Here is a 12,148-nt window from a genome sequence, read left to right on the forward strand (position 1 = left end):
TCATTTGTGCTCTCATGCCCCAAAATGAGCCAGCAAAATGGATGGATGGCATGGATATAATACACATACGTCACAGTGTATTTTTACGTATCATTTAAGGTACACACCCAAAAATGAGGTAGATCTAAGGTTTAAGTAAACCATACCACAGGAAACAGTGGGGATGAAATGCCTATCATTGATAACCTCATGGGGGCACAAAAGTTTTGGATGAAGCTAATATTTATATTTTCCCAACCTTATGAATAAATTGGATAGCAAATAAACATTATGATGAGCCCTAGGATGATTCCAACAGCGAGTGTTGTTGTCACTGTTGATTCCTATGGTATGGTTCATTCAATCTTTCAATGACCCTTTGGGCTCATGCCTTAAAATGATATGTCAAAATAGATGGATGACGTTGTTGCCTTGTAGAGCCCCTTGTTGGACCAACCATCTATAGTTAAGTCCTATTGGGGGGAAGTACTCCATCTGCACTCACAAATATCATTTTATAAGTCCTATTGGGGGGAAGTACTCCATCTGCACTCACAAATATCATTTTAGGGTGCGAACCCAAAAGTGAGGCAAATTTAAGACTCAAGTGGACAACACCACGTAAATATAGTGGGGGTGAAACACTTACCATTCATATCCCCGTGGGAGCATGGAAGTTTTAGATCAAGGTGATATTTTTGTTTTCCCTTCATTTAGGTCCAGGTTTATAAGGTTCGATGGCAAATAATCATTACGGTCGGCCCTAGGACAATTTCAACTGTGGTTATCCCTATCACCGCAGCTTCTTATGGTGTGGTCTACTCAATCTTTTAGTCTACCTCTATTTTGGGATCATGTCCTAAAATGATTTGTGAAAATAGATTAACAATATTGATATAAAAAAATAAAAATAAAAAACATACATTATAATGGCCCCACAAAGCCCCTTGCTGCACCGTCTGGCTCTAGCTAGGTATTGGTGAGGGTGGTACCCAACCCGTGCCCAAGTAACCGGAGTAGATTAGGTGCGCTCTTGATGGCCTTCACCACAGGGTTTACCTTGATGTAGTATATATATCCACTTGGCCTATTTGTTTGTGCATATCATCTTAAGACGAGAGAGAGAAATAAAGCAAATCCAATCTTGGCTAGACCACACTATAAGAAAAAGTAGTGATTAACCATTTAAAAAATTCATGCGCCACGAATGTTTAGGATCAAGCTGAAACATGTTTTTTTTCCTTCACCCATCCCTGTGAACAGGTGAGATGACATATAAACATTACAGGGAAAATTTTAATAGTTAGAGTCCAATCACCATCATTTCCTATAGGGTAGTCAACCTAAGATTTGTATATGCTTTTTATTTAGACTCATGACTTAAAATATGCCAAAAAAATAATATATATATATATATATATATATATATATAGACATACATCAAAGTGAGCCCCACAGTCCAGGCTGCACTATGTTGGGTGAGGTCAGGGTATGCTCTCAGGTGACATATATTCTACTTTTGCTGACGTATCATATGTGAAAAAAAAAAAAAAAAAAAGACAGATAACCAAAATTTAACTAGATTAAAAATTCAAGTGGTCCACGCCGCAAGAAACAGCCGGATAAGGTCCCCGCTATCGAAGGGAATGGATGGCACATAAGCATCAATTTGAGCTAGGAAGGGTAAAAACCTGACCAGGAGATCTTAAACACCTGATTTCATTAGCTGAATCTCGATAGCTGATCCTTTTTCTTTCCAACCGTCCGTTTGATGCCCACGATTGGATGATGTAGTATCATTCGATCACTGTATTTTTAGCTACAGTAAATCCATGGTAGGTCCAGCGTTTTAACCGTCAGGATCGGCATGCACATATCATGCATTAGTTGCCATGATGTAGCGATTGCACGGTGGAATGTGCATCACCGAAAAGAAAAACGAGGGAAGGTGGCGAGAAAACGACGTATGAAATTGGAAGGGTGTTTTAGTAAATGCATACAGAGTTAGGGACAGTTGGAGAGTACACATTGTCTTTGGATGGGATTTCGCACCCACTTATTATATCAAAGCAACTCCCAACCATTTAAAAGCTGTGCTTTTTAGCTGGCCGTTGTGTTCGAGGATCGTTTGGCTTTTCTTAAACTGATGTGGATTGATGAGGAGGGCCCACTCCCTTGCAACTCTCACATGGACGGTAAACAAACACCACCTACCACTACTGCCCAAGAAAAGGGATTAGACTAGGTATAGTTGCGTAAAGCGCCGGTAAAAAGTAGGGGATCTAATATCCGTGCGCCTAGCTCTTCCCTTCTGCCTCATTATGATGATTCGGACTGTTGATCTGAAAGTCGGTGCTGTATATGCGCTGCATGGCAAATTTTTGTTTAATCTTAGTGTTGTTGTTCAATTCAGACATGTGACTGCACTTGCTACAAATAACCTAAAGTTAATCAAACATGTGTGATTAGATGTAGTTTCGGGCGTACCAAAGTTATATTAAATTCAAATTGATTGAACTCTTATTACCCTAAGTGTAAAATTAAACATATTAAGATCAGATTTATAAAAATTGGCTTAACTAGTCAATTACCTATTTGTTATTGTGATAAGGTGATTTTAGAAATGGAGAGTTAATCTTTCAAATTTGAAACTTTGTCTTTGAACAAATGATTTTTTTCAACAGTGATGATGTATTAAGTTTCTCATAAAACAAAAAGAATTCGACAAAAGTACAATAAGATTGGATCATCGATTTTAACAATTGGAATGTAAAAACAGTGCAATCAATGAAAGAAAAATAAACTAAGTAGAGAGAAAATAAAATACATATGATGGCTTATACTGATAAAATGATCATGAAAACTACCAGATGACCGTGGCATGAAGTTAATTAACAAAATATGATTGGCGGTATATTAAGTAAGACTTAATAATATGAGGGATCCGACGATGGGATCACGAATATTTAACTTACTCTTAAACGTGAATTATAGGGATGCACTAGGCAGTAACAAAACTAAGCAAGTTAACGGCTCTAAACTTGTTGCAAGATTGCCATATAAAAGTTCAATGACTAAAGCTAAGAAGCTAAAATTAATAAACGCCCATGGTGGACAAGGGATAAAGCAACATAGAATTGTATAGATATTAATTGTTTATGACACGTGCTTGGAGTTGTTCTTCGAGTGCTACTTTTATAGGCTTCCGAGAGATGTTGATCACGCATAAACCTCATAGTTTCTTGCATGAATATTTTGATTACGCAATGATCCTATCCTAATAGGATTTATAACCCTTATTGTATCATGCCATCATATGTGATTTACTTTTAATTTTGGATGGTTTTTAGTTATTTGCTCTCAATTCTTTGTTACCTCAGAGGTGGTATTGAACGTCCTTAGGAAAATTTTTCCTTTCGAACTAATTCGAGACAATGATGCCGTGCGCATATTGGATTGTGAGGTGTTCAGTATTGGCAGGTCTTTGGAAACTTTCTTAACATGCAAGAAGTCACACGTACTTACGATGATGTCCGCTTTTTCTGGTGTAGATGTGTGTACGGTTCTAAGCGGATTTCTTTTGGGAGGCTGCATGTCACGGCTGAAAGTCGGGCAAGTTCAACCCGATCGACCCGTGACCGACCCGACATTAGGTTGGGCTTGGGCAAGATGTATCGGGTTCGGTCTCGAGCTTGGGCTATATAAACACCAACCCAATAAAACTTGGGTTGAGGCCTCGAGTTGCCCGACCCAACCCAACCCAACCCGAACCCAATTGATATATAAGTTCTTTATAAATTATAATTGAGCGTGGATCATCTGTGTAGAAGGCACAAGAAATTCCAATGTCATTGGGTTTCATTGGTCCACGTCATTTTTGATGACTCAAGCTAACAAGATACGCCAGATTTCTCTCTCCCAAATAGATTGTATGCTACACAACACGACTTTTAAAAGAGTAGTTGTCTTATATGTTAGCTTATTTGTTTAGAAAAAATGAACTCATTTATGATAAATAACTATATATACATACATATACATATACATATATATATATATAATCATGAGTACAAAAAATAAGACGTGTATTGAAAATATAATTGACTAATGTAATAACGAAAATATTAGCATATATCCACCTGACCAACCTAGCCAACCCGACCGAGCCCATATGGGTTGGGCTTGGGTTGAGAATTCCCAACCCGAGGTTGGGTTGGATTGGGTTAAGGTTGAGGTATAGGAACCTTGGGTTGGGCTAGGGTCGAGCACCAACCCAGCCTAACCCGCCCGACTTTCAACCATAAATGTCACTAAGATATAAGCGCTGACAATCTCTCTTAGTACAAGTATGTTTTCTTCACATCATTCTAACAAGTGTGTCAACATACGACAACTTCTCATCAGATAATATGAATTGCATTAGGCCACATGTACACACGTAAATCCTTACCATCCATACAAAGGTGATCATTTTTATGTGCCATTGTTGTTATTGATGTCTCAAATATTTCAACAACAGGGTATGTCGATGCCATCAACAGACCGTTTGATACCATCGACTGCTGCTCAATGCCATTAAAAAAATCTAAAAATCTCATGATATATTGCTAGACACTTTAGGTGTCCTTCTTGATGCCATTGACGAGAGGGTCGCAAACATAATTACTTTGATGTAGAGTGGGTCGCAAACACTTTCACGGAATAGTTAGATCATAGAAGTCTTGATTGGAGGTGGAAATGATCTGGACCATTAGGATCTTAAATCACTTGTATCTTGTAAACTAGGATGAGTTTTTCAATATATTATATATAATTTTGTGGTAGGAAAACCTACTTAAGGCAACCAACTCGGTATGCCAAGTTGCCCATGCTGGATTTGCGAGATTCGATCAAATTAATGGTCAAAAGTTTCATTTAGTTTCGTTTTTACTTAATAGTAAGCTTTAGTTCAAATTTAACCCTTGATCATTTGAGTTATAGAAGTCATGTCCAACATGAAAAATGGTTAGAAAAGTTAGGAGAATAACGTGGTTGGACCAAATTGGACACTTACTATTTTTTTGCTGAAAACCATATAGTCCTGTAGGAATAGAAGTCGTATATAAATATTAAGTTTAGTATTTATAGTAAGTCACTTTTTTAGGTTGTTCGAGTTGGAGGCTAAGTCTAAAATTGAGTCCAGTCCTAGTTTTGAGTTTTTTAGTTGTACTTTCATTTTTTTATATCATCAATTAAATTATTTTAAATTTATTAGAAATTATTTATGCTTTTATCCTTCATACATTCGAGAAAGTGCCGTGAGTAGTCCAGAGAGCTCCATGGATTTAGAGTAGTTATCCCCTTATGAAAATGGTGATCAACCTCATCACATCCATTCCTACGCCAGCCTTTCAAATGCACCCTAATTCCTTTCCGTGTGAGATCACCCTAATTTAACATTTGTAAGGACACTGTCTACTGCAAATTTGTAAGGACCCAAGCCCATGTCCAACCTGGTCGACAAGCTAACGGAGTGGACTCAGACCATGCTAGCTCTATCACAATAATCAGCCCGGACTCCTGCTGAGCTCGAGGCAAAGGTCAGCAACTTAGGCCCAGCCCAACACATTGTTGGGCCTGAAACTCTGATGGATCCAACCGAGCTCCAAGCTCCCACATTAGCATCTTGACTAGTCTCGTGCAGATTTTTAGATTCTCGCAAGAATATTGCAAGAAATTCACAAAACAATATTATTGCAATATTTTTAAAATATCATAAAAGTTATTGTGCCATCCTCACGATCTTAACTCCTAAGTAGTAAAAACATAAAGGATTTTGTTATATAAATATACATATTTTAAATTTAATTTTATTTACTATTTTATTTTCGATTAGATTTTCTTCACAGAAAAAAGGCAAATTTTGAAAATCTCACTGGAGATTTCCAGACCGAGAAATCGCCGTGATTGCCTGCACACGTGTTTTGAGGTCTAAAAAGATCTCGCACGTGTCCATTACAAGTTTGTCGAGCCACGTGTGTACATGTGCTCGCAAGCCAATGTCTTGGAGATAGGATGCAAAAGCTTAGATATTTCGTTATACAAGATTAGCACGTTATTAGAGGATGATGGGCCAGCTTGTGATATCTGAATCTTTTGCAGGTGTTTCTGACCAATTCAATAAAATAAATAGATTTTTAGTGGACAACATACCCATGCTCACAGATTTGAGACGGGTAGATATGGATTTGGGTGAAGATTTGTGCATGTGTGGCCCACTCCATTCATCGATCCTCGTTGCTGGATTGGCCATATTAACTGATGTTTTGGACGATCTGAGCTTTCCATTCGTTGTGTTCTGCCATGGATGGACATCACCAAATAAAATAAAATTAAAATCTGGGCAATGAGTTTGACCATTTGATTAGTTGTCAGGAGCTCCTGTGACAAAAAAAAAAACTCAGTGGCGTCCACCACATATGTGTCTGTAAAATCCACTCCATCCATCATCTGAGGCAGGAAATTTTAGGATGGGAATCCAAAAATCAGGCTGATCCAAAAATCAAGTGGGCCACACCATGTGAAATGGTGTGGATGGAGATGCCCAACATTGAAACCTTCTTGGGGCCCACTGTGATATTCATCCAAATCGTTAATAATGTGAGTCCCGTCATAATAATGAAGGGAAAAACCAAATATCATCCTGATCCAAAACTTAGTTGGGCCCCAAGAAGGTCTCAATGGTTGCATCCCCATCCCAACTTCTCCCTCTGGTGTGGTCCATTTGAGTCTTTGATCGTCCTGATTTTCAGGCTCACGTCCTAACATGAGATAGAGGAAATGATGAATGGATTGGATGTCACATACACCACGGCGGGCCCAGAGCTGAATGGCTCGTGGCCAAAATCACAATGTTCAGACGATTCAACCACTCAAGTTGCGATGATGTTTCCTATTGAAGCCAAGCCCAAGCCCAGGTCCAGCCTCTCTACTTAGGCCCAGTAATTGGTTCGCTAGGGGTCCGTCTGAATGACAGTAGGCCCCACATGGTTTACTCAGTACGCTTACAGTACGCTCTTATCGTACTGAGTAAACTTTGTTGGGCCCACCGTGAATGAATGTAGTTTATCCACGCCGTCCATCCGTTTTTTCAGATCATTTTAGGGGTTGAGACCAAAATTTAAACATATCAAAAGCTCAAGGGGATCATACCACCAGAAAAAGTGGAAGTATTGATTTCCACCATTGAAACATTTCCAAGGCCTACAGTGGTTTTTATTTGTCATCCAACCAGTTAATAAGATCATATAGACATGAATGAAGGTAAAAAACAAATACAAGCTTCATTTAAAACTTCCACGGCCCCCAAGAACTTTTCAACGGTAGATGTTCAATTCACACTGTTTCATGTGATGTGTTCCGTTTGAGTTTTTGATATCATCCATTTTTTGAATGAACCTCTAAAATTATCCGGTAAAATGGATGGACGGAACGGATGAAATGTATGAATGACAGTAGGCCCCACATGGTTTACTCAGTACGCTAAGCGTACTGAGTTACTCAGTACGCAATCCGCTTCCTCGGTCTGCTTGTTCCTTCCACCCTACGCAGTGGTGATCTAGACCGTTCATCTAAAATCTCATACAGAATAGTCAACAATCAAAGAATTTCACTGACTGGCGATCATTGCCGTTCGTTGAAATCCTGAACGTGAGTTAAAACTACTTTCTCGACCGTTGTCTTAAATAAGTTCCTATGGATAATGAGATCTCTCGTAAATGAGATCGTGCCCATTGGAAAAGTTGAATGGGCCCCGGGCTGACCTGGCCCGGCCTGAAATTGATAAAACCAGTATTTATAACTTAACATTTCCCATCATCCACCGTTGATCAAGTGGACCACGCACTTACCATGTTTAAGGACCCATATAATGTTATTTTTAACTCTGGACCATCCAATAGCTGGACCCATACAGTTTGATTTTCAACTCTGAGCCATCCACTAACAGGACCCAATTGATGAACGGTTGAGATACACGCCCCACCTACCGCCAATTAATCTCCAAGTGCCTGTGTATCATCCATCGTCGTTAAGAAAAACTTTGATACTCTAGCAGAGTGTGATAGTTGATACACAGGCACTTGGAGATTAATTGAAACTCGTGTATACAAGTAGTTCTAATTAAGCTGTCCAGATTGTGGTTCTTAGTCTAGATGTTTCGCAAGCCAAAAATTGTGCTTATCTGATCATCTAACTATCAGATTGATATTTATTAGACGGTCAGAAATGAAAAATACTGAGTGGTCCTATTTCAATAAATAAGCGTCCATGAATTAGAGACGAGGATTGCTCAACCGTTTATATTTAATCAGAGATTTTTGGGCTATGATTTAAGGACAGTGCGTCTCACAATTTAATCAGTTTAATTTTACTTTAATGTATTCTACATTTACAATTTCTGGGTGCCTGTGTATCAAGAATCATGCACTGACAGAGTACAAATAATTCTCCCATGATATGTTTCGGATGATATCTCACCTACCCTCATTCCTCGTAGACAGGAGGGTCAGATCATTACCTTTCTCGGAAATGATTCGGTAGAGCCTTCTCTCTCTCTCTCTCTCTCTCTCTCTATATATATAGAGAGAGAGAGAGAGAGGCTATATAGAGAGAGAGAGAGAGAGGCTCCCTTTCACCGTCCATGTAGTGGGGAAAGCAGTGGATCAAGACTGTACATCCACTGCACCCTATAATGAATGGCTTAGGTTTAAAATTTTATCTGAAGCTTATGTTTCTAAATATCAAACTGGCAGCCTTCATATGGACGGTGAAAATCAAAAGAGCCAAATTCAGCATGAAAGATGAGAGCATGAGTGGATAGGATTATGCAATTAGTTTGGTTTTTGAACCACAAGCAATCTAAGGAGCCCACTAGGTAGATGGTCCTGATCACTTTCTTTCTTAACATGAACGGCTTATGGAGGTGAATTTATCATATTATAGGAGAGATGGAACTCTTCGATTTCACATTTGTGATCAGTTTTGATGTCTAAATGGTTTCATTGATCTTTAAAAATCTTGATTATGATGGTACATTTATAATGAAGATGATTAGAAATAGAGTTTAGATTTGTGCTCCATGACAATTCAAAAAATGGTAGAAATTGTTCTTACGATGCCTTTAATCTATCTGCAACAAGAAAGTTCGGTGGATCAAACCCCTAGCTCGGTCGATCAAAAGATTCTATTTTTGTACAATTTACTTTCTAGATAATTTAAGCCATATTTGATAGATCGAACATGAGGAGCACATTTAATCAAGAATTACTAGATCAATGCTTAAATTGATAGCACACGTAATATCATGGATTTTATTTTCTATTCCGAATGTAACATTATATAAACAAGCGTAATGCAAAATTAGTGTATTTTAATAGAAATTAAGTCGTTCCTAGAGCTTAGAGAGGAGAAAACAAAGTTTTTAAAAATTTAAGTACATACTTTATTTGTGTTTGCTATGTTGTGTGATTTGAATTTAGAATTTGGTTCCGCATTTCCCCAACAATAATTAAATATAATGGGAAAAATTAAAACAAACTTAACTGACTGGAGTCAAAAGCTAAGCATAATGCAAGGAAGAGAAAATTAACATGGAACATGAGTAGAATCAACTTCTTAAATGGGAGCGTTGGAAGCACTAACCTAATAAAGACCTAGATATAAAAGAAATAAAAAGATCATCTACTGAAGGGTCAAGATTGTTCCTTGCTGGTCTGGCGTGGTGGCCCATTTTGAGTTGAATGTACACCTTACCTTTATACACCCCTTAATTGCGGACACCGACTAAAAGGTGAGGATCTTCAGATTAGGATTTTTTTTGGGGCCATGGACCTGTGTATATATGGTCCCACCAAACGAGATCACTTGGAGATAATGCCCACCTGTGCTGTTTTTAGCCGAAAAACCATATAACGTTGAGCTTCATATGCCTGCATGGGGTCTGCCCATGACTCTGTATCTTGTTCAACTCCATACCCAACTTTTGGCAATCTGAGCCGTCCATCTGGTGAGTACAATCATGGGGCTGGTGATGCCCTATTATCTCCTCTATCAGATAATCCCACCCATCTGAATCGCTGTCCACACATGAAAAATAGTATCCAATGGTTCACATTTAGCGGGAAATCATTAGATGTTTCGGACCATCAGTCGAGTACATATAAGTGTGTCCCGCGAGTGGGCACGACGATTTAGAGTGTGTATAGTGTCCTGATGCACTCGTTCTTTCCAAATAGGTACTATGGTTTGGTGATCTAGGCCGTCAATCTTATCATCTAGACCATCAATCTCATGATACCAACTGCAGATGGGGGACAAACGAAAACTCTTACTTATTGGAGGACCCTAAGATCTAATATTTGGCCTTTTCCTTGATCGTTGTTGTATTGATTGTCTTTATCCAGGCCATGGATCTAAGGGTTAGAAATACCATATCTAGAACTTTTTTCTTAATTCTAAATGAACGATGGGAAATATCAGATGAACGGTCTGGATTACAGAACCACGGTCAATTTGTGTATATTCATTTCCGTGCTACCGTTTCATGACAGCACAGTCCAAACCATACGAGAAACGGAAAGACTCGGTTCAACTGTAATAAATCCAAGGCAATTTTCATTGCAGAATCATAATGTTTTTATTTTTATTTTTATTTTTTTAAAATTATTTTTATCACAATTTAGTCATGGAAATTGATGCACCGTACACGTGGCATGCAGGCATGCCAGTCCACACCGTTCAAATTATGGGCCCGCTGTCGAGCCTGTAAATTACACCCATTGGACAATCTAACCGTCCAATGGCACGAAAGGTTAAAAGATATGTGCAGGGAGCAAAATCAGACTCTTAATATCTCCCGAGCAGTATGATAATCGGGCTATGATCCATCCAAAATGGGCCCCACCATCTGGACGGTTTAGATTGGCGCACATGCATGCAGATGAGCTGCCGTGTATCATCACTGTCTAACAACACCTGCCAAAATTACCAAAATACGATACGGTGATAGTCCCCTAATACATTTCAGATGGTGGTGACTTATCCACCTTATACACCTTACCGTTTGAGTACAATCAGGACGGTCCAAATCCTGTGATCAACGTGCATGGACTATAAAATGAAATCAATATACCAAAAATTCCAAATCGTCCAACTGTTGCGAGTCAAAACCGACGGCTGAAAGTAATATTGGACAGAGATCCAAATCCAATGACAAAATCATTCCATCAGAATTTTCTGATTCACCTTAATTTTGGGATATTCTCAGTCCAAAGCTACCCCCACATTTTGGACGGAACAGATTGCTTTACTCTATATGCCACATGTACGGTGTAAGTGTAACTATCAATTCCAACAGATTGCTTTACTCGCATACGAGGAAATGCTGGATACGCGCATCTTCCGCAAATACGCGGTCTACAAATCGGACAAGTGGGCCCCCTTTTATATAAGCGGGTCTTCAGCTCCGACATGTCGGATACATGGTTGCACTAAACTGGTGCAGCCCACCGTAGATGAGGCATGAACCGCAAATCTCCTCGAGGGGACCGTGATGGTATTTTGATTTGTGGCCCATAAACAGACGGTGAAGAAGAGAAATAACTGAACGGTCCACATTCATCTGGAAGATTTCCCATGATTAGTGTCTATGATATTCCAATATATGATAAATTCTTGCTAATGTCCCATGGATGGTAGAATTCAACAGACGAACGGTCTGGATTAGCAGACTCTGGCCCCGCCTGCCAGAGTCGGAGGTTGTTACTGTTCCAAGCCTCCAGTCGCGGGGAGCGGATTTGGTGAGACCCGGATCCACCAAGGTGGGTGGGACCCTGACTGTGGGGCTCACAGTAATGCGTGTGAATTAAATCCACACTGGCCAACCGTTTTGAAAGCTCATTTTAAGGCATGATCCCAAAATTGAAGCAGATCCAAATGTTATATGGACCATACCACCAGAAACAGTAATGATTGAATCTTCACCGTTAAAAGCTTCATGAGGCCACCTGAACGTTTATTTTCCATCCAACTTGTTGATGAGGTCATAGAAATCTAGATGAAGAGACTACATTAATATCAGCTTGATCCAAAACTTTTACCGCTCATGATAAGTTTTTAATGATAGATTACC

The sequence above is a fragment of the Magnolia sinica genome, chromosome 2 (genome assembly GCF_029962835.1).
Source record: "Magnolia sinica isolate HGM2019 chromosome 2, MsV1, whole genome shotgun sequence".
Taxonomy (NCBI): Eukaryota; Viridiplantae; Streptophyta; class Magnoliopsida; order Magnoliales; family Magnoliaceae; genus Magnolia; species Magnolia sinica.